The sequence below is a fragment of the Macrobrachium nipponense genome, chromosome 9 (genome assembly GCF_015104395.2).
Source record: "Macrobrachium nipponense isolate FS-2020 chromosome 9, ASM1510439v2, whole genome shotgun sequence".
Classification (NCBI taxonomy): Eukaryota; Metazoa; Arthropoda; class Malacostraca; order Decapoda; family Palaemonidae; genus Macrobrachium; species Macrobrachium nipponense.
The window spans coordinates 74,437,106-74,457,666 of record NC_061110.1 but is presented as its reverse complement, the minus strand read 5'-3'; the positions used below and the strand labels follow the sequence as shown (position 1 = coordinate 74,457,666).

The 20,561-nt window shown below is 35.5% G+C and overlaps 1 protein-coding gene across 1 annotated transcript in view; it reads left to right on the top strand.

The window, feature by feature from the left end:
• The first annotated feature begins 547 nt into the window (after positions 1-547).
• LOC135218401 (uncharacterized) overlaps positions 548-20,561 on the top strand; it is a 701,048-nt gene continuing 681,034 nt past the window's right edge. The window contains exon 1 of the mRNA XM_064254700.1: positions 548-625. The gene's annotated coding sequence lies outside the window, so the exon portion shown is untranslated. The remainder of the gene's footprint in view (positions 626-20,561) is intronic.

The window sequence follows — 20,561 nt, the reverse complement described above, 5'->3', positions numbered from 1 at the left end:
AGCAGACATATAACGAGCATTTTGTTTGACTCGGACAAAGATACTTTTAAAATTGATTATCAATGAGGGTTTTGTCAAAGGTTTATTAAAAAAATATCACGAACTTGGAAACTCACATTTTTACAGTATTTCTGTCATCATTGAACTAGCGTAAGAATGACTCCCTACTTTTTGGTAATTTGAAATTTTATACGATTTGCGCTAATTCTTTACGTAACTTTCCTCTATTGACGAAGAAAATCGTGAAAGATTTCCTGTATTTTTAAGATTATAATTTGATGAGATAGCGAAATTTGACACATAATACACCATTCTTGTCCTTTTTTATTCATGATAATTTCGTTGTGCATGCTTGTCATTTACCAATAGTTTACGATATCTGTGCGTACAATGATGTCGATGTAGTATTGTAGTTTCTTGATGTAGTATTTTTATATACTTCTATTTCTTTTAAAAAGTTGCCTAGATATTTAGCAAAAAATGTTATATTGTACAATTCCGTCATTATTATTATATTTGTGTCTAACCCTTTTCCTTTTAAAACAGAAACACTGGAGGTCAGTGATTGCTCGACTCTACCATCAATTCTGTGTTTGTTGACGGGAGTTTGGCCATTCATCTTCCTGTAAGTAGATTTTTTTTTTTTTTTTGCCCTACTGCATGTGGCTATTCCGATTATGAATTCTATTATTCTTGTTACGAGGGATCGTCGATGAAACCTTTTGTATGGGTATGGGTATGGGTATCAAAATACATTTACTGATCGTGCTCCTCAGTAAGTAGTGTACTCTTCATGCCTATTTAAGTACAGTATGATATAATCAGTTCAGTACTGTACGTTTTTGTCATCTCAAAACACATTACACTGAACATATGAGTACAATACTGTATGTACAGAATAGCTCCCAATACCAAATTTGATCTTACGAGTGGTAAAGGGGAGCGCTGTGGACAGTTGTAATTTGCGATCCAGTTTGTTTGAATTTCTGAATGTTTACAAGTTGAATGTTCTAAATAGGGTGGTTTCTGTATATTTTTTCTTATGCGAGCTCTTGGGAGGATGCACATTTATTTTTTAGCATCTTTACGAATAGTAGTTAACCGTGTATTTACACTAAGATTTTTGATGAGGATGAACGAATTTTACGCACTTTTGTGATCGGTCAAGTAGAATTTGCTGAAATTTTGGGTTATTTTTTAGTGAAAAAAAATATATACTTCAAGGTTCAAATTTCATTGTATTTATTATTTTATTAAGTGAGTTGGATTTTGTCTTGCCCATAAGCCATTACCAGAATTCATATCTTTGTGAACGGAAGTCGGTTTAAGAGCAAAAAGAAAATTTGGACAAACGAAATCGGTCAACCAGAGTTCGTTACATGCAATTTGAGGTATAGATTTTTTCATGATTTTTTTTTCTATTTTTTTTTTTTTTTTTTCATGCTTTATTCTAAGATTTACTTGGTACAGTCACAAGATTTTTTTGAATAATGGCAGACTAGAAGTGGAAGGTAGATTCGTATTCTTGAAAAAAGAAGAAGTCAACAAAAGCAAACCAGTTTGATAACACATTATAACGCAAAGGAAGTTGAAAAATGTAAAAATTAACCTTTAAAACTGTAGCAATTACACAATAAAATTTTGAAGGCAGCAGCAGTCACGTAAATGGATGCTTAAAGAATAACAAATGGAATGTTGCATGTTGCCTTAAGTAGTTGGAGGTAACCCAGTGTGTAAACTCTGGTCAGTACATTATACAGTACATTAAAATCATAATATTTAATGTGAAACTGAGAAGATAAATTTGCTTTCAAGGTAAAACAGTTAACTCTTGAGATTAAAAGAGTCGATATTTGGAAAGACTTACTTATATGATTTAGAATAAGCTAAAAAGCCTGCCACTTGTTTAGCAAGCTTGCACATAATGCGTATATGTTAAGAAAGGAAAACAGATCTAAAAAAAAAAATACGAATGAAAAAACAGTAGTAGAAGAGTTAAAATGCATATATAGATGCTTAAAGAAAGAGCTGTTTAGAAACAAGTAAATAACATGGCACAAGGGCATAGTGCCTGAAGGTAACTTCGCAACCTCTTTAAACAGAACGCGCCAGCATCAGCGTTTCTATCACTGCCAGGAAAATGAATCCGCTCTTGTATAGTGAGATGGTGCGACATTTGATGTGCAAAATCAAATTGAAATCTTATCGTTGGTGAAGACAGTCGCTTTTAAGAGTCATTATGTCATTGTACTGCTGTATATCCGTAGTGATAAGCCAGGTAAATTAATCGAGTGATGTTATTACTGTACTTTCCCCCGTAGGCGGTTAGTGCCGTTATTGCACCTCACACGGTACACTGCAGGCATTGCTTAAGATTCTTTGCAGCGTCCCTTCGGCCCCAAGGTGCAACCTCTTTCATTCCTTTTACTGTACCTCCGTTTGTATTCTCTTTTTTCCTACTTACTTTCACCCTCTCCTAACAATTGCTTAATAATGAACCTACAGGGTTTTCCTCCTGTTACACCTTTCAGGGCTTTTTTATGTCAATGTCCGTTTCCGCGCTGAATGACCTCATAAGTCCCATTGCTTGGCCTTTTACCTAAATTCTATATTACTGCCTCAGTGGCGTGGTTGGTATGGTGTTGGCGTCCCACCTTGGTGGTCGCTGGTTCGATTCTCGGCCATTCCATTGAGGAGCGAAAGATGTGTATTTCTGGTGATAGGAGTTCACTCTCGACGTGGTTCGGAAGTCATGTAAAGCCGTTGGTCCCTTTGCTGAATAACCACTGGTTCCATGCAACGTAAAAACACCATACAAACAAACAAACAAACAATAAATTCTATATTCTATCGTCTATTGCTTTACTTCCATTTCTGTAAATAAGAAATTTCCGTTTCCGTGGAGGAATTAGTTCAAACACGAAAGGTATAAACCATAGTAAAGACTTGCTTATTAAATGTATTTTGAAGTGTCGTCATGAAAAAAGTAAAATCACGATGGGAGTTATCAGGTGTGATGGCAAATGAATGAACTCTTTGTAATTACTAGGCGGTTGGTGATGTGACGATAAAAGTGACCGTTTGTAAGTTGAAGTGAAGTATACAATTAAAAGAAATGAACGCTTGAAATTGGACAGTTAAACTTCCGAAACCGAGCCAGAGGATGTTACAGTAAAGGAATTGAATTATGTTTCAAAAAGACGTTATAGGGCATTAATGTAGAAGAAATGATCCTAAAGCAGCATTATGGTGAAAGATGTGATCCCTTATAAGTGAGGAAAAAAATAATTTGAACCTCTACCAAGGGGACAATATAAAGAATGAAGAAATAGCACTGAAGCCTTGCAGGTGGATAGTATAAGGTACGATGGAAAAGAAATGAATCCTTGAAAGTGGGCAATATGCGTGTATATATATAGATATATAATATATATTATAATTTTATATATATAATGTATATATTATTTTATACAATATGTATATATATTATGTATGGGGTATGTTATACGTATACATATATGTGTGTTGGAAAAGAAATGCATTCTGTGCAGTAAACCGTATAAGGTATGAGGGATAAGAAAATAAAACTGAAAGTGGACAGTATAAGGTGTGAGGGAAAAAGCGATGAATCCTTGTAAGTAGGCAATACAAGGTATGATGGAAAAGAAATGAATGCTTGGAAGTAGTCAATGTAATGTATGATGGAAAAGAAATGAATCCTTGGAAGTAGTCAATATAATGTATGATGGAAAAGAAATGAATGCCTGGAAGTGGGCAGTATAAGGTATAAGGGAAAAGAAACGAAACCTTTGAAGAGAACAGTATGAGGTATGAGAGAAAAGAAATGAATCCTGCAAGTAAACAATATACTGTGTGAGGGAAAACGCATGGAATCCTTGCCAGTGGACAGTGTACCTAAGCCAAGGTTGAGGAGAGAAAAGAAGACGAGCAGAAAGAAGTCGGGAGAGCGAGAAGCAGAAGGTGAGCTCACTCAGTCCTTGATTGTAGGTTGGTCGGGTTTAGAGCTCTGTAATAGCCTACTGGGGGGCGGCGGTAGCCCAGGGGGGTCTTTGTTGCACCCTGGGGGAGATAAAGGAGTTGGAAGGGGTGGAGGCGAATCCTTGCTTGTTATTAAAGGGGGATGGGTAGTAGAAGGGGGGTCCTGTGGTAGGTGAAGATGGTTGTCTGTTCCCGAGGAAGGTTAGTGATCGAAGGAAGGTGATTCTTTTTCCTTCATCATTCTTTCGATGAAAACGTCTCTGAAATGTCTATGTTAAGGGCTGAAAGTACCACCGTAGAGCAAAAGATGACCGAATATGTCTGAAGACTTTGTTATAAATTGGGTTGTGGGGGGGATAGTATATCAAGTCTATTCGTATTTTAGCAGCTGCCATTATGGCGCAACGACACCATTCCCTAATCCAATGTTTTGCGGTTATATAACACATGATTTCGTGTCTGCTCATTTATATTCTTTAAGAATTTGCCTCCGATTCTTAGCTACAGTTTGGTTTAACGTGACGATATCCTTTGATGAGCATTAAAAGAAAAAAAGATTGACGTGCATGAAAATAAGACCTATTTGACAGCTTCAATTATCTGAGGCCGTTTTTCTCGGAAAGTTCTAATTTAAGCAGAAGAAATAAACGTGCAAATGTTCAAAGTCATAGTTGATCTGGAATGGAATCCTTTATTATCCCATTTGAAATGTTTGAATGAAGGATAAGTTGTTAATGTAGTTAAGGTGGTGAAAATCTTTCAGGAGACAAACGTTATATTAACGCGGTTGAAACACTTGCGGCTACTTAGAATTATTTTCATGAGAAGATTGGTTAAGGAATTGCATTTTTATTTTTTCTAAACAGAGGCCATATAGTTTATTTCAGAATGTTTATATGTAGCGAGTTTGGCGATAATGGAGCAGTTTAATGAGGGAAATCTTACAAATATGTATGTAATGTGTGGTATAATATATATATATTAATATATATATATAAATATTATATATTATAATATATATTAATACACAATATACATATACATATTTGTATTTATGTATGTATGTAAATATACACACACATATATCTATCTATCGATACACACACGCACATATATATATATATATATATATATATATATATATATATATATATATATATATATCGATACACACACGCACCTATATATATATATATATATATATATATATATATATATATATATATCTATAAAAAAAATATATATGTATATATTATAAAGATTGCAGTTCTGCTTGATTGTCATTGTCGTCTTCATTTTAAGGATAGCAAAAGTTTTGAGGGCGAGGGGAAGTTAGAGTAGAGCCAAAGCGTTATTAAAGAAGAAGGCAGGAAACCACCGGAGTGCAAAGGGCGATGGGTGGCTGCAACTGATTCCTCCTCCTCCTCCTCCTCCTCCTCCTCCTCCTCCTCCTCCTTCTAGTATTCTTGCAGCAGGGACAGCAGCAGCAGTAACCAAGGACAGGAAATGTCTTTTATGCGGACGCTCAAGCTCTCTTCCCAGTGCACGTGGTATATACTTTAGGGTTTTTGATGATAATGGTGGCCTCTGTTGTCCGAGCTTGCGTTGGTGGTGGAGTTGGGCTGGTGTGCAATGGAGAGCAGTGGATGATGAGGAAGGAGTTCATGATGATAACTGTTCGAATCGGAATCGGTTGAACGAACACCTGTAGCCTTTCTTTGTCCACAATGATCATTCTTGTTCACTTCTGTGAAGTGAGTTTCTGCATGCGTTTGTTCCTGGCAGTCATGCGAAGTTGAAAACAACGGAGGTCAAGTTCTACGTTGAACTTATTAATAGCTGATCTCATTTTCAGAGTATTCGTTTGGTTAGTGGATGATTCTGTTCTATATATATATATATATATATATATATATATATATATATATATATTATATATATATGTATGTATGTATGTATGTATGTATGTATGTATATATATACATACATATATATCTCTCTCCATTTGTGTGTGTATGCGTGTAAAGTTTTTGTCTCATATACTCATGTACGCGTGACTTTTTTTTTTTTTATTCACAAATATAAAGCCACAACTATCGTTTAATATCAAATTCACCATACCGAGATTGCCAAGTGGTCAAAGTTTATTGTATGTCGCTGTTTCTAAACCAAGAGCTCGGATTCAAATCCTGATAGGGACAGAGGCAATTATCAATTACTGTTCCCTTTGGGTGTATGTAATTTTCAAGGCTTAATAAGTGTGTGCGTGCATGTATGTTTGTATGTATGTACGTATGTATTGTGTATGTACAACATCATAGAAAGAATATTGATAAATATATGTTAGTCTACCCTGTATTGCATGTCTGTTCAGGGGTTTGCACGTAATTGTAGAATTATCCTTCAATTAGTTCATCATTTTTACGCACACACGCTACCGTACTTTTGCGAGATGAACGCTGAACTGGTGTTCAGAAGAGTTTGCAATATCTGAAATTTTTGAAGGTTTCCCGATTTCCTGTAATTGGTCTGGCAACAAGCATGGGATTCCCACGTACCTAAGGTGCACAGCGATCATGCCTTGTCATCCCGCTTCTTTGTTTGAAGACTCTCATACCCCCCTCGAGCTTCAGGATATTAATTTCATCCGGATTAATAGTTACCTATGTTGTGACAGAGGATTCCTTTTGGCAGATTATTTATAATGTAGGATTCGGTGCAAAGTGCATCCGGTTTGTCCCGTGAACAGCTTTCGTCAGTTAGTGCTGTCTCGCAGCATGTACTACTCTCAGTTAGCGCGATTGGCTAGTGGTCTCGCTGTAAAGTTTTATATGGAATAGGAAAGAAATACATGTTTGAGTTTGATATGTCAGTAGTACTTGGTTTCCACAAGACTTCTTTCGCTATGTTGATCTATGCCAAGTTTGTCTATTGATTGTTCCGTAGGTTGTTAGCTCCCTTTCCCAAGTTACAGAGTATGTTTTTTATTTGTTTTCTCAAATCACTGGTGTTTTTTTATTTGGTTCATGAAGTAGTTGTTTCTCTCTCTCTCTCTCTCTCTCTCCAGTCTGTGCAGACAATTGTGAGGGAACGTCCTTATATGTGTTGTTTCCTTGAAGTGTTTAGAAATGCATTGTTGGACGTTGATCTGGACAGTGATTTCATATATTTATACAGGGAAAGTGCGGAGACCGTAATGAAAGTAGGCTCTTCATGATAATAATAATTATTATAAAAGTATAAAAATGTTCATATTCTTAAAACCTCTTTCTGATGGAGATTGTCACTGATATACCGTTGGGGGATATATTTTAACATGCAGTCAAAGTCTTTTCTTATTACAAAAAAAAAAAATTATTGTTTAGGGATCGAATATTTTTCTATGTTCGCAGAAAGCCAGTGGTTCTGCCTAGGGCATGTAATCTCTTCCTTGTGCAAATGTATTGGACGAAATCGAAAAGGTAATACATTTTTTGCACTCTTTATAGGAATGGATCCCGAGAAAGAGAAGAAAATAATCTCCACCTTCTGTGAATATTTTAATTAATTTATATATGTTTTTTTTATATGTGCGTGTGTGTATACTGTAAAAAATTATAGTGCTATGCATTACTGTGCTGACTAGCATGCAAAAACAACAAGTCAATGGAGAGACAATTTATCGAAGTTTTACTTGGTTAAAAAATAATTTATATAACTATTATTAAATTTGTGGTGATTATTTTCTACAGGAAAATATAGACCTTTTTTTTACTTAATTCTAACCCGTCATTGGGACCATTTATTTTTTTTATTTTGTCTTTGAACAATTCAGTTTTGGAATTACATCAAAATTAGCATCCCAACAAAAACATTAATTTTACAGAGAACTATAAATAACTAATCTTTCTGCAAGTTTTCCATAGGAAATCACAATTTTTTCATATTTTTCATTTTTTAATGTCTCGTAGCAGACATAAATAATTTATACACATCTGGGAAGACAATTTAATGGCAATTTGCATGGTGAGTAAATACTTATTTGCAACCGTGAACGGAACTTTTGTGTTCAGCTGACTTCGCCATATTTTTCTGACCTTTTATTCTTGATCTAAAATTGCCATAATATATAAAAATATTGTTTTAAAATTATAGAAAAATGTGTACCACAGCAAGAAAACTACCTTGACGCTATTCAAAGAGATCATCAGGGAGCAAATACATTCTGTTAACGCTGAGTGTACTGTTGGATGCTCAGTGAGTTTTAGTAGGTTGGATTTTGTATACATCAAATAGCCTATAGATTTTTCAAGCACCAATGAGACAGGGCGCTTGACAATATTACGTAAGAATATGACTAAACTTCAAGTAAAAACTGAATTTTGCCACTGCACTTTACTTTTATTAAATAAATGCACATTAAGCAAGTTACTTGCTTTGATTAATTGCTCTCTAAATACTATTGACAATGTAGGTAAGAAATAAGTAAAGGCAAAACTGGCCACTGTTTTGCTCCCATGCAATAAATGAAACACACACACACACACACACACACACACACACACACACACACATATATATATATATATAAGTACTACGCTACAAATGTCCTTAAGTATCCAGTTCGCTCTACCTCGGAAACAATATATTTTCAAATATGTTAAAACCGAAGGGGAATTTGTTAGTTGATAAAAATTCGTCATCTCATGGGCACGAACCACGGAAGCCGAGAATTCATGACGTAGAGTTGACGCTTTAGCTTATGAAAACGACAAATTTCTTAACTAAAATAATTTCCCTTTTGTTAACATATATGAAAATATATTATTTTCGAAGTAAAGCGAATTGATATTAAGGACATTTGTAGCTTAATGCTTGTACTATATGAATCACGGTGATAGGATAAAATTCATTCATATATATATATATATATATATATATATATATATATATATATATATATATATATATATATATATATATATATATATAGTAGTATATATAGTATATATATGTATATATATGTATATGTGTTTGTTTCGTTTATTGCATGGGGGCTAGACAGAGGTCAGTTTTGCCTTTATTTTTTTCTTACCTGCATTATCAACATTTAAAGAGCATTAAGTAAAGCTTAATATACATTTATTTGAAGGAAATAGAATGCAGTTGCAAAATTCCGTTATTTGAAGTTTAAAGTCCAATTATACGACAATTATGCATTATCATTAATATTTTTTTTTTTCCAGGTTGGTGCCATTGGGGCAAAACCTAGTTGTAGATTTAGTTTAGTTCAGTTTCATTTTCTTTACATGGTTTCACAAACGGTGAAACTTATGGAAGCAAGTAAAACCTTTTTCATTTAAATCAGAATGTGTTCATATTTGCGTTAATTAATGAACTTGATGAGGTTCTTCCCGAGAATTACTTTCTTTCATGGAAAAATCCCTTCTGAATGGTGCTCTTTTTGCTTTATTGTATACAATATGTCTAAGCATTTTTTTTTATTCAAGTTTACTTTCTATAGAAAAAATTTCTTCAAGAATTTTATTTCTCCAAAACAAATGGAATTCTCTGAGGCGTGTTTTCCTAAGAAGAGTAATTTTTTAAAGTATTGAGCTCGTTCGGTTTTAAATAACATGATCTCATCATAAGAATTTGATTCTTAACTTGCTGTCTTCAGGAGAAAATCATGAACAAATGTTTTGTGCCGAAGACATTATCCTGTTGGAAACGAATCATGTAGATGCCATTGTCCCATGTCCATGGAAGACGGTAAGTCCCCCCTCCCCCTCTTCCTCTTAATCTTCCTCTCCCCTCCCCCTCCCCTCCCCCTCCCCCTCCCCCTGGTCTCCCCCTATCTGTATGTACCACCTGTTCTTTGCGAGGTGATGGCATCTCTAAATTGGAACTCGCTTTATATGGATGGTCAGTACCCAAGAGAGGCATAGTTTATAAGGTTCTTAGTCAGTTAAATCTTATTTGCCAAGACTTCCATTCTTTTCTTGATTTTTTGATATTGGTTGCATTTATTTTTTATGGAGGAGGAGGATGATGCTTCATGAAATTCTGTCCAGACCTTGTTACGTTTAATGCTTTGTAACGATGTTGTGTTTTAAATCATGTCGAGGTTTATAAGCTGGAATTGATCGGTTAATTACCAACGTCATCTGCTATAGCAACTCCCTAGATCTTTTTCTGAGAGAGAGAGAGAGAGAGAGAGAGAGGAGCGAGAGAGAGATAGAGAGAGAGAGAGAGAGAGAATCTTCCCTTGCTTGAACTTAGCTGTATAGTCATATATGTACTTTTTTTTCTGACATGTTTGAGTATATTAATACATATATATCGTGTATAATAGGGAAATAGAATAATTTTAGAATGAGCATTGGACCTCTTGTGTATTTGCTTGATGTGTATGTAAATGTAACATTTGCCGTTAAGTATTTGTATATGATTAAGAGATTACATGCAAACGACGTGCACAGAAAAAGTTTCAGGTCGTCCAACTGTAACGTAAAAAAGTTACCGCCGGACTAATGTAGTTTCCACTTTCATGATATTACGAGTATTCTTTGGATTCAATTATAGAATTATTCAGTTATTGATATAATGATTCATTATATGATCTTGTAATCCTTAGTCATCTCTTTATTGTCATCAGTATACATACACACACACACTATATATATATATATATATATATATATATATATATATATATATATATATATATATATATATATATATATATATATATATATATTGAACATTTTACAGGTTGTTTTAACAAACCAGTTCATTAAGAGATCTCCCCGCCCACCCCAAAGTAATAATTTTTCTGTTTAATTGCGATGTACGTTAATTTTTACTGGCTCTAAAACACGTGATCATCGTGGATATTTTGCTCACCATATAGAACTGGTATAACGGAATTTAAATGTTGTCACAATAAATCCATACCATGGTTTCCGATACTTTAAATGCACATCTTTAATAACGCTAATAAGATGTAAATGTGATGATACTGTTTAACGACATTGATTTTTAAAAGGTTTTCGCTTAAACTGGATGCTGTGAATGTTACGGTGATTTCATGTTTGTTATAGGATGCTTCGATGTTGTGGATGTAGCAAAACTATCCTCGTTCTGGAGTGTTTGTTCTCTGAAAGTTTCATTCTTAATAAACAGTTTTTCCTTAAGTATCACATCTTGAAGTTATGCACCTGTTATTCATAAACTTTATTAGGTAACAAGAATTGAAGGGTTCATATTCTGATATCTCACAAAGATAATTGAATCCTAATTTTGAGTGTTATTTAAGCAGAAGTGAGGTATGATCCTGCCAAAAGGGAATTGTTTTGCTCCCTGAAAAGATTAGAATAGCAAACAGTGACGTAGTCGTTAGAATTCATGATAGTTTCATTTTAATTTTGTGCTTTGCTCTGAATGAAACCAGTTCTATCCACTAAAGTTTAGTCTTATTGTTTGGAGCTTAGATATGATTTGTAATTTTCTCTAGTTATTCTTGCATTTTATTTCCTTGTCCGTCTTTATTTTGTGTATATATATACATATATATATATATATATATATATATATATATATATATATATATATATATATATATATATATAAAGTCTGCGTATACATAAATATACGAGTATATGCGTTTGTGTGTGTATATATATATATATATATATATATATATATATATATATATATATATATATATATATATATATATACACACACACACACACACACACACACACACACACACACACACACCACACATACCTATGCTGTTCACTTCTTTATTCTTCCCATTTCATGTATGTTTTTGTGGGAATTGCTGTTTTAGTATTTATAACCCGTATCCCAAACCGTGTTTATATATTATGAGTCCACCACCTGATGAATATTTAAGTTTCCCTTCTTTTGTTAATGCCGTAATATTTCTTACTACTCCTTGAGGTGGCCGCTCTAACTTAGATGCTTTGACGCCAGGTTTAATAAACACAATCAATCAATCATGGTTGGCCATATAATTCAAGTAATAGGCGTTACCTCTCAGTTTCAAAGAATGCAGTTTACATTGAGATGATATTAGTACCCTACGTCATATGTCCCGACAAATGTCTAGGAATGGTTGTATACAGAGACAACGACTGTTCAGTGGTGGTTATCCATTGATGCATTGCTATTCCCATCGTTGCTTAACTCCGCTGATCACAAAATTTACAAATAATTTTTGAATGCATACGTATACCGTAACAAATGGATGTATCTTTTTAAAGTAAACATTAGGAGGTGCATTATCAAACCAACTCTGTTTATTATCAGCCATCGAAATGAATGTCATCAAAGAGTTGAATCCGGCAGAAATGATGACAAATGGTTAGGAAAACAGAAGCTGATAATAGTGATCTAGCCGGCCTTTCCTCTGTGGAATGGCTCTTAATCATTTTGATAAAGGGACGAGAATTATGAATAAATACAGGAAGAAGTAGGAAGTGGAGAATTGTCATCAATTTGTCACTGGCGGAGCAGCTTAATGGGGACCTCACACAATCATAGTTATTTCCCAATTTTTTTTTTCTTTTCTTTCTCGCTTGGAGGTTTTGGTGACCGCTAACATATTAAGGGTTTTGAAATGGCCTGCACTGTTTATGTCTATAATCTAGAGAAAGAAAAGAATGGCATGATGGTGATATATATTTATAAAGAATCCCAGAAAAGTGTTCTTGCTTTTTTATTCCTGTTCCTTTCCATGTCATCTTATTGTCCGCCACGCACCATTTATTATAGTGATGTTGCCGGGGAGCTGAAGTCCATTGACAATGTCAGTGTTCTGTTTTCTCCTTATACTTATTTTCATGCGGCTTAATGACCTTTTGTGTGGCAGATTTTTTTATTACATAACCTTATGGCGAGAAGTCATGTAATTGCATGGTGAAGTTGTCAAATAAATCGTATAGCATAGTGCAGGTATTTTATGATTAAGCGGAGGGTGTATAGTACAGGCAGGACAATTTTATATTTTGATGGAACAGACGATATTTATAATTTCATATACGTGCTTATCATCACCTAAATATTAAGTCCTTCGCTCTCTTTACTAACTTATTTTTCCAGTTTTGTATAGCATAGTTGACAAATTTAATATTGTTGAGTATGTGCTGTTTTGAATGGACATAAATCCATAGCCAAGGACCAGATTTATGTTGAAAATATTTTTACGTTTCATTTTGTGCCTTGTTGACTTAACCATATAGAAATGTGTGCAAGAATGCTCTTGTCTAGTTTGTTAGTGCATGATGTCAGAAGCTTCTGAAAAACCAGTATAACTTTTATTATTGGTTTCCTGGCATGATATTCATTTTCCTTGAATACATTTTTAAGGGGCCTCTGTAGATCCTTTGACATGTTTCTTACGTGTGAGTGAGCTGAGCGAGAATTAGGCTGTACAGCCAACTTCTTGTTTCCAGTCAAAAAATTTAAAGGTTCATTATTTGGCACATGTTCTTCAGGTATGTTACTGTGAACTTCTCTTTTGTAATGGTTCATTAAGGGGTTACATGTTTATGTATGTTGCTGTGTCTGTTTAGTTAAGGTTTTAAGGAGGCACAATTTCTTCAGGTATGTTGCTGTGAACTTCTGTTTTGTTATGGTTCATTATGAGGGCACATGTTCTCCAAGTATGTTGCGCTCAACTTCAGTTTGTTTTGCCTTTATTTTGCCTGATTACTGTTTTAAGTGTTAACATAATAGAGAGCAAGCGGCCCTTTAATGAAGCTTCAAACCACTAAACGTATCCTTTAGAAGGAAGAGCGGAGAGTCGTACTGATGAACTCAAAGATGAATACGTTGTACTTACACAAAGCTTAGGATCAAGTTGCCTGGGGCATTTGAGGCAGATGATATCGCTGTGGGCGCATCTCTCTCTCTCTCTCTCTCTCTCTCTCTCTCCTCTCTCTCTCTCTCTCTCTATGATATTGGTACTTAGTAGCAGTATTTCAAGTATGCAAAGCCCACCCACCCCCTCCTTAACCCCAATCTCCTCTCTCTCTCTCTCTCTCTCTCTCTCTCTCTCTCTCTCTCTCTCTCTCTCTCTCTCTCTTTACGCAAGTGTGTGTCTAACGAGTTATGCTTCCCCGGGACACCATGATAGATAATGCCGGGGCATCAAGACGCGTCTAATGACAGAGGAATAGAGCGGGTTATTAGGGTGTGTCCGAGGATCCTCCCTCATGCAACACATTTGTAATGATACCAGTTCGTCCTCTCTTACTTTGGGTCTGAAGGCATCTAACCAGTCGTTTGCTGGCTTCCAGTGGATGGGTTCACAGTGAGGTTGCTATGCTTGAACACAATTTCTGTCTTAAAATTAGGGGTATATTTGAATTTAATGTCGTTTTTCATTATTGCTTAGCATTATGGCTTTCGCAACACACACACACACACACACACACACACACTACACACACACACACACACACACACACACACAGCAGGAAATATATTGAAGTTCAAGACAATATCGTCATTGTAGATGTCATGTTGCAAGAAAGACTTCATGAAATATTTTTGTAATTTTCAGAAGCCACATGAATTGAAAATTACAGAACATTAGTTTCTGCTACTGTATAGTGAAACTAGCAGGACTGATGAGTCAAAATTAAGGGAGCCGGGACTTGCAGTGTTATGGTGTGACCTAGCAGCCTACTTACCAGGTAGAAGTAACCTATTCTGTAACAGTTAGTTACTGCATGTAAAAGGTTTAGCAATGTAATGTCTTCTCTGCCAAGTTTTGAGAGCCAGAAGTAAGTTTTATATTTAATTTTCCCATTTTAATTGTAAAAAGTCATTGGAAGACTGTTTACTTTGTTTAACTGGATAGCTTATTGATCACTTCATTTACATGGGTCACCTGTAGTCTGAAAGCAACTATGTTACTGACATCACAGAAAAATGAATGCTGATTGAGTAGTCAAGACCTTATTCAGAGATTTTGCCTCGAAAAAAAAGTTTTGCAGTTTAGAAGGCAAGATAAATTATATTAATTAATTATCATTGACAAGTTCCTCGATGTCATCTTGCTAAGGGCTATGATATTGGTTTTGCATTTGTAATTCTGGTGACCTGACATATTAATGAAGTATTGATATCAAGTACAATACCCGGTGCAAATATTTATGCATCTTGCAGAGGCGTCTCTTAAAATTAATTTTTGTTTATTAGGCATAATCTCCCATGTTGACATTTTGAGGCTCAAAATCTCATTTTTTTACTTTGGGGAGTCACTACCCACCTGTACGTATGTTCATGTTTCCTAGCCTGTTTCAGCGTCAGTGCAATTCACGCGGTGCACCATAGGCATTTCTTAAGGGTGTTTGCAGAGTTCCTCGGCCCCTAGCTGAGCCCATTTTATAGCATTTTACTTGACATCACATCTATTCCCGTTTCCTTTCTTCCATGTTTACATCTTTGAACTTCATTTCCTTTATTTTTTGGATCACTTTATCTGTCTGTCCAAGCACTACATTTCCTTCATTTCATTCTTAAGCTCGTGATTGCTGAAAGTGTCCCAGTGCTTGGCTTGACAGTCGCTTCAGTGGCGTGGTTGGTATGGTGTTGGCGTCCCACCTCGGTGGTCGCGAGTTCGATTCTCTGCCATTCCATTGAGGAATAAGAGGTGTGTATTTCTGGTGATAGAAGTTCACTCTCGACGTGGTTCGGAAGTCACGTAAAGCCGTTGGTCCCGTTGCTGAATAACCACTGGTTCCATGCAACGTAAAAACACCATACAAACAAACGAGACAGTCTAAATTTCATAAATGAATCAATCAAATTGAAATTGAAGATAAGTTGATAACTTCAGAGAACATTTTGGATATTTCTTCTCTGGCGTAACTACATTGTTAGTTGATATAAACAGTATCTACAACACACATTTCAGCGAATAAGTCTTTTATATTCATACAAAAGAAATGTAAGAAAACCTTACCCAAATCATGTTTCTGTCTTAAACGACAAGCTCGATGGTGTCACGACTTTACGATTGGAAAGTCTGGCACGTTTCATAGATCGTACAATAAGCGGAAATGTCTAGCCTATTCGTTTGTTGTGAAATATCTTTATTCGTTCATTTGGTGCGTGGATTTAGAAACTGGACACACGGAATAACTATAGGGTTCCCATAAAATAGCTAGTTATCATTACTTACCTCATTTTATGCACCAAATGCAATAGAGACGAGGAATATGATAAGGAAGTTTAATTATCCTGACCTTCCCGGCTGTTGAGGTAGAACAGGTTTTCTCCCAAACACCAAAAACCTTCTCTTTGGTAATTGAATAATAAATTCATGGTGATTGCAGCTGCAATAGGTTGAGGATATGTTAGAAAGCGCTGCACTTTTTTTCGTGTTACTTAATTATCCACGGTCAGTAAACTACGATACGGGATCTAAATACACACACTCGTAATGATGGCAACGTCCAGATTCCCCAAGATACTTAAATGGGATTCTGAGATTTATGTTCTATGGGCTAAGCATTATTCTTTGTCCTCCTCCTCCTCCTCCTCTCTCCTCTACTCCTCCTCCTCAGGGGTTTGGTAGTGAGCACTCACTTGATTGTTACCTAACTGAAGGAATAGAAAATTATGGAAGGTCCTTCATTTGCGAATGTGTGCGCGTGAAGTGATTAGATAACAACATGTGTATTTTCTTCTCGTGATTTGAACTAAGGGTAATTATGTCTTGAAAACGGCAAGCTGAAGTAAAAAATAAAGCTTATAACAGTTGCTGCTAAATGGATCTTGCAGATACTGTATCGCGATAAATAAGAAAACTATGGACAAGACATAAATAAAAATTATTTGGATCATGCGCAAGAGGCGTCCATGATTTGTGCGTCGACTCTCCTTACATTTATTGCACCATGCTTCATATATACCCCCTCCTCCGGTGATGTCCATCTCTGTTTTTTTTCTTTCGTTGCAAATAAGAAATAAAACTTATAATAATTTATATTCTTCCCACGGAAATTCCATGAATAGGATCAGCAAACCACCCCAACATCTGCTGGTCAATATTTCCTGTTATTTTGCTTTATTTCCTGTTTTATGACTTTCACTACTTCGACAAATACGAGAAAGGTTCAAAGAACCTTGTCTTTGCTTCGGATGTTACAGGAGTAGATGTATGTACCGTGGTCATTTCATCCGAAATTAAAACTCGTGGTGTAAGTAGTGATATATTTTGAGGGCAGTGATACCTTAGCGCTTACATAATGAAGCTACGTTGCACCAAAACTTCCATTGCTGCCAGTGTTCTTTACTATCCTTCTCTATTTTTCTTACTAATATTTTCATGAAAATTATTCTTTTACCGGCTAAACGTGGAAATACCTTAGAATAGAAATTACGTTTTTTGGCTTGGACAGCAGCCGGAGTACATAAATCGGGTTTGGCATTCCTTTAAAGAGGATTGTGATATTTTTCCTGTTTTGCATCATTATATTTCGTATTCTCTCTCAAATAATTGTTTCATAGTTGTCTTCCTGTTGAATCATTCAAACCTTCTTACTGTCTATGTCCCTTTCAGTGCTGAATGGCTTTATAGGTCCCAGCGCCCTAAATTCTATATTCTATCTATCTATCTATCTATCTATAAAGTTTTTTAAAAGATAATTGGATTATAGAAAATATAAATTACATTTTAATTTTACGATCTAAAAGAGTGATCTGGTGAAATCTAACCGTATTTCTTATAATGTATCCATTCGCCTGGTACTAAGTAATCTTTTCCTCTTTGTGGATTTTACGAAAATCTATTTCGTCTGAAATGATTAATCACCAGATGAATGAATGTGGTCTGTTTGTTCCTATCCATGCCAGTGAATAACCGACTCTTATAATAGTTTTTGTTCAGGAATTTACACTTCATGAATTGCAACACGCAAGTGCAGCGGTTATTAAAAACTGTAAGTAAATAAATCTTAGATGAGGAAGGAAACCAGTAAATAAACGCGTTAGGCGAGGTTGCGTAATATCTATCATTTGAAGGGAGTAACGCATAATCCTTGTCTTATTTATTATTTGCCACGCGGCCTCCCGAGTTCAACCCTAAAATATATAGCTCAACCAACGAGGAGTTGACGACCGAATCGAAAATAGAGAAGCTGTGCGGCTCTGAATGGGCTTTCAAGTATAGGGACTATGCATGATACGGCTGTATTATTATTATAATCTTGATTGTTGAAATAGAATATGCCTCTTAGTGATGCTGACTACTTGAAATTCAGTGCTAGAGAAATTTAGCTGTTTTAGTTCTTCATCACATGACAGTCCTAATGTTTCATAGGCTTCAGTTTCAGGTTTAGCCTAGCTGACGTCGAATAGGAGTAAAATATGAGTTCACCATTAAGGAACTATAGAAGGTAGAAGGAAACTAGAGTTCCAATTGAAGGCTGAGAGAACTGAGAATCCACTTGGCTTACAGCAATAATACAAAGACTGGGGTGTGCCTTCCTAAAACATACCTGGTCAATGCAAAAACCGTTGTTAAAGGTCTCCCCCTTGTTAGATGGAATCAGTGCTACGAGAATATTGATTCTGGAATCTTGGATGATAAAAGATCTCCTCATTACATGAACTGGCGACTCTTGACCGTGACATGTTTCTTGTGAGATTTAAAACTCTTAACTGATGGCAAAATGTAGCAAGAAGCTCTTGAGAATAATATTCGAAATGATATCTATATAACTGGTGAAGATGGCGTTCGTACGACGTAATTCAAATAAGAATTGGATTTTCTTCTTTTTATGGCCTTGGTGCAAACGTTTCAAACATACTGCCATAATATTCAAACGTAGGCTGTTGAGAACATATCCTTATTGACCAAACTAGAGCACACTGATACTCTTCCTCTCCCGTGAGACTTCGTAGGGATCGTGAAACGGTTGATGCTGGAAGCAAGTACGGTAACTCACATCTTTGTACAGCTCGTGCTATTCTTTTTTTCTTGGAATAAGATTACTCTTCTGTATTAGTGTACGTTTTACGACTTATTGTGCTTTAATCTAACTCGACAATATTTCACAACTAAAGTGCCAATTTATGATTTTTTTATATAAATACTGGACGATTTTCAAGGAAAAATATATTGTATAGATTTGACATAGTTATGTAATGGATTATACATGAGTTTAAGTACTGAAAACTTCAGAAGTCATTTTAAATTCACTAAGCAATCATGAACTATGTTCATTCTCTTCCCACAACCCTTGTGCTGTAGGAGAAATGGAAGAGGAAGAGAACAACGTGAAATAAGCCATTTTTCTAGTGTGTTGTGTAATGTAGATATATCAAAAAGAGAGAGAGAGATAAAAAAAGAGCCGTAAATCAGTGTGACGAGCGTTAGTCTATTTAGCCTTTCTCCAATCAAGACCAAGACTTATTGGTCTTTGGGTCTCCGGGCGGGAAGACCGGTGGTGACAAATGGTCTCTGTATGACATGCAATTAGGCCCTACGACCAGATCTGTCCGGGTCGTGATAATGCGGCTGAAACCACGAAGTAGGTTTAATACACACTCTTTTGCCGTCTTCCCCTATCTTTAAGTTGATAGCCCGAGAGGATGGAGTCGTGGAGTAGGATGTTATTGTTTTGTAGTATCAGTTAAAACACCGGTTCTCTCGTGGACTCAAAGGTTCAGTTGGCTGCATTTCTAGCTGATCCACTTGTGTCAGTCTTAGCTTTTGTCGTTTTGTCTAAGGTGGGTTTCCGGATACGTTTTGCAATCTTATTTATACATATGTATACAGTGTGAATAATATTAATAGTTCCAACAATGACAACAGTAATGAATGTAATCCTCATCATCACTTCTTACGCTGTGCGGCAAAGGACAAGAGTAATAAAATCAGTACCATCAGTGATCATGGCTGACATGAGAATTTTTTCTTGGTCCCTCGCACTTTTTTGTGCAAATGAAGATGTGAGCTCTTCATTATATCAGTATTAGCATTATAAATATGTGAAGAAACCGGAGTATCAAGTGCACTCACAGACAACTGTTCATGTAATTTGGTGTGCTACTATGTTATTTTGATCCTTTACTGGACAGAAAAAAGATATACAAAAAATATTGTTTTCCTCTTCACTCTTTACACGGGACGAAACGGTAACAAATACGTAGCTGGTTGGTAATTGATGTAAAACACGATATGCATTTTCATGGTCTTTGTGTACCTGTGGATGCTGTGTAAGTGTTTAGTGCGATTGCATGCTTTTATTTTCATTTACACGTTATGACACTTTAATAGATACGGTGCTCGATGGTAATTGATATGAAATACAAAATATAATAAAAATTTCTGGTGATGGGACTTCATCGGGTGTGACATCACTTGATGGGATTTCAGTCTGTTCTCAGGCTTTTTGATTGCAGTTTTTAGATTGAGTCAAAATCACCTGATGCGGCTTAAAGTGTGCGTTAGACCGTAAAACAGTGTTTTGTGCAAAATTACGGTTCTCTCTTTGTATTGTGGTGTTAGGTGAGTAGAGATTCTCTTTAGATAG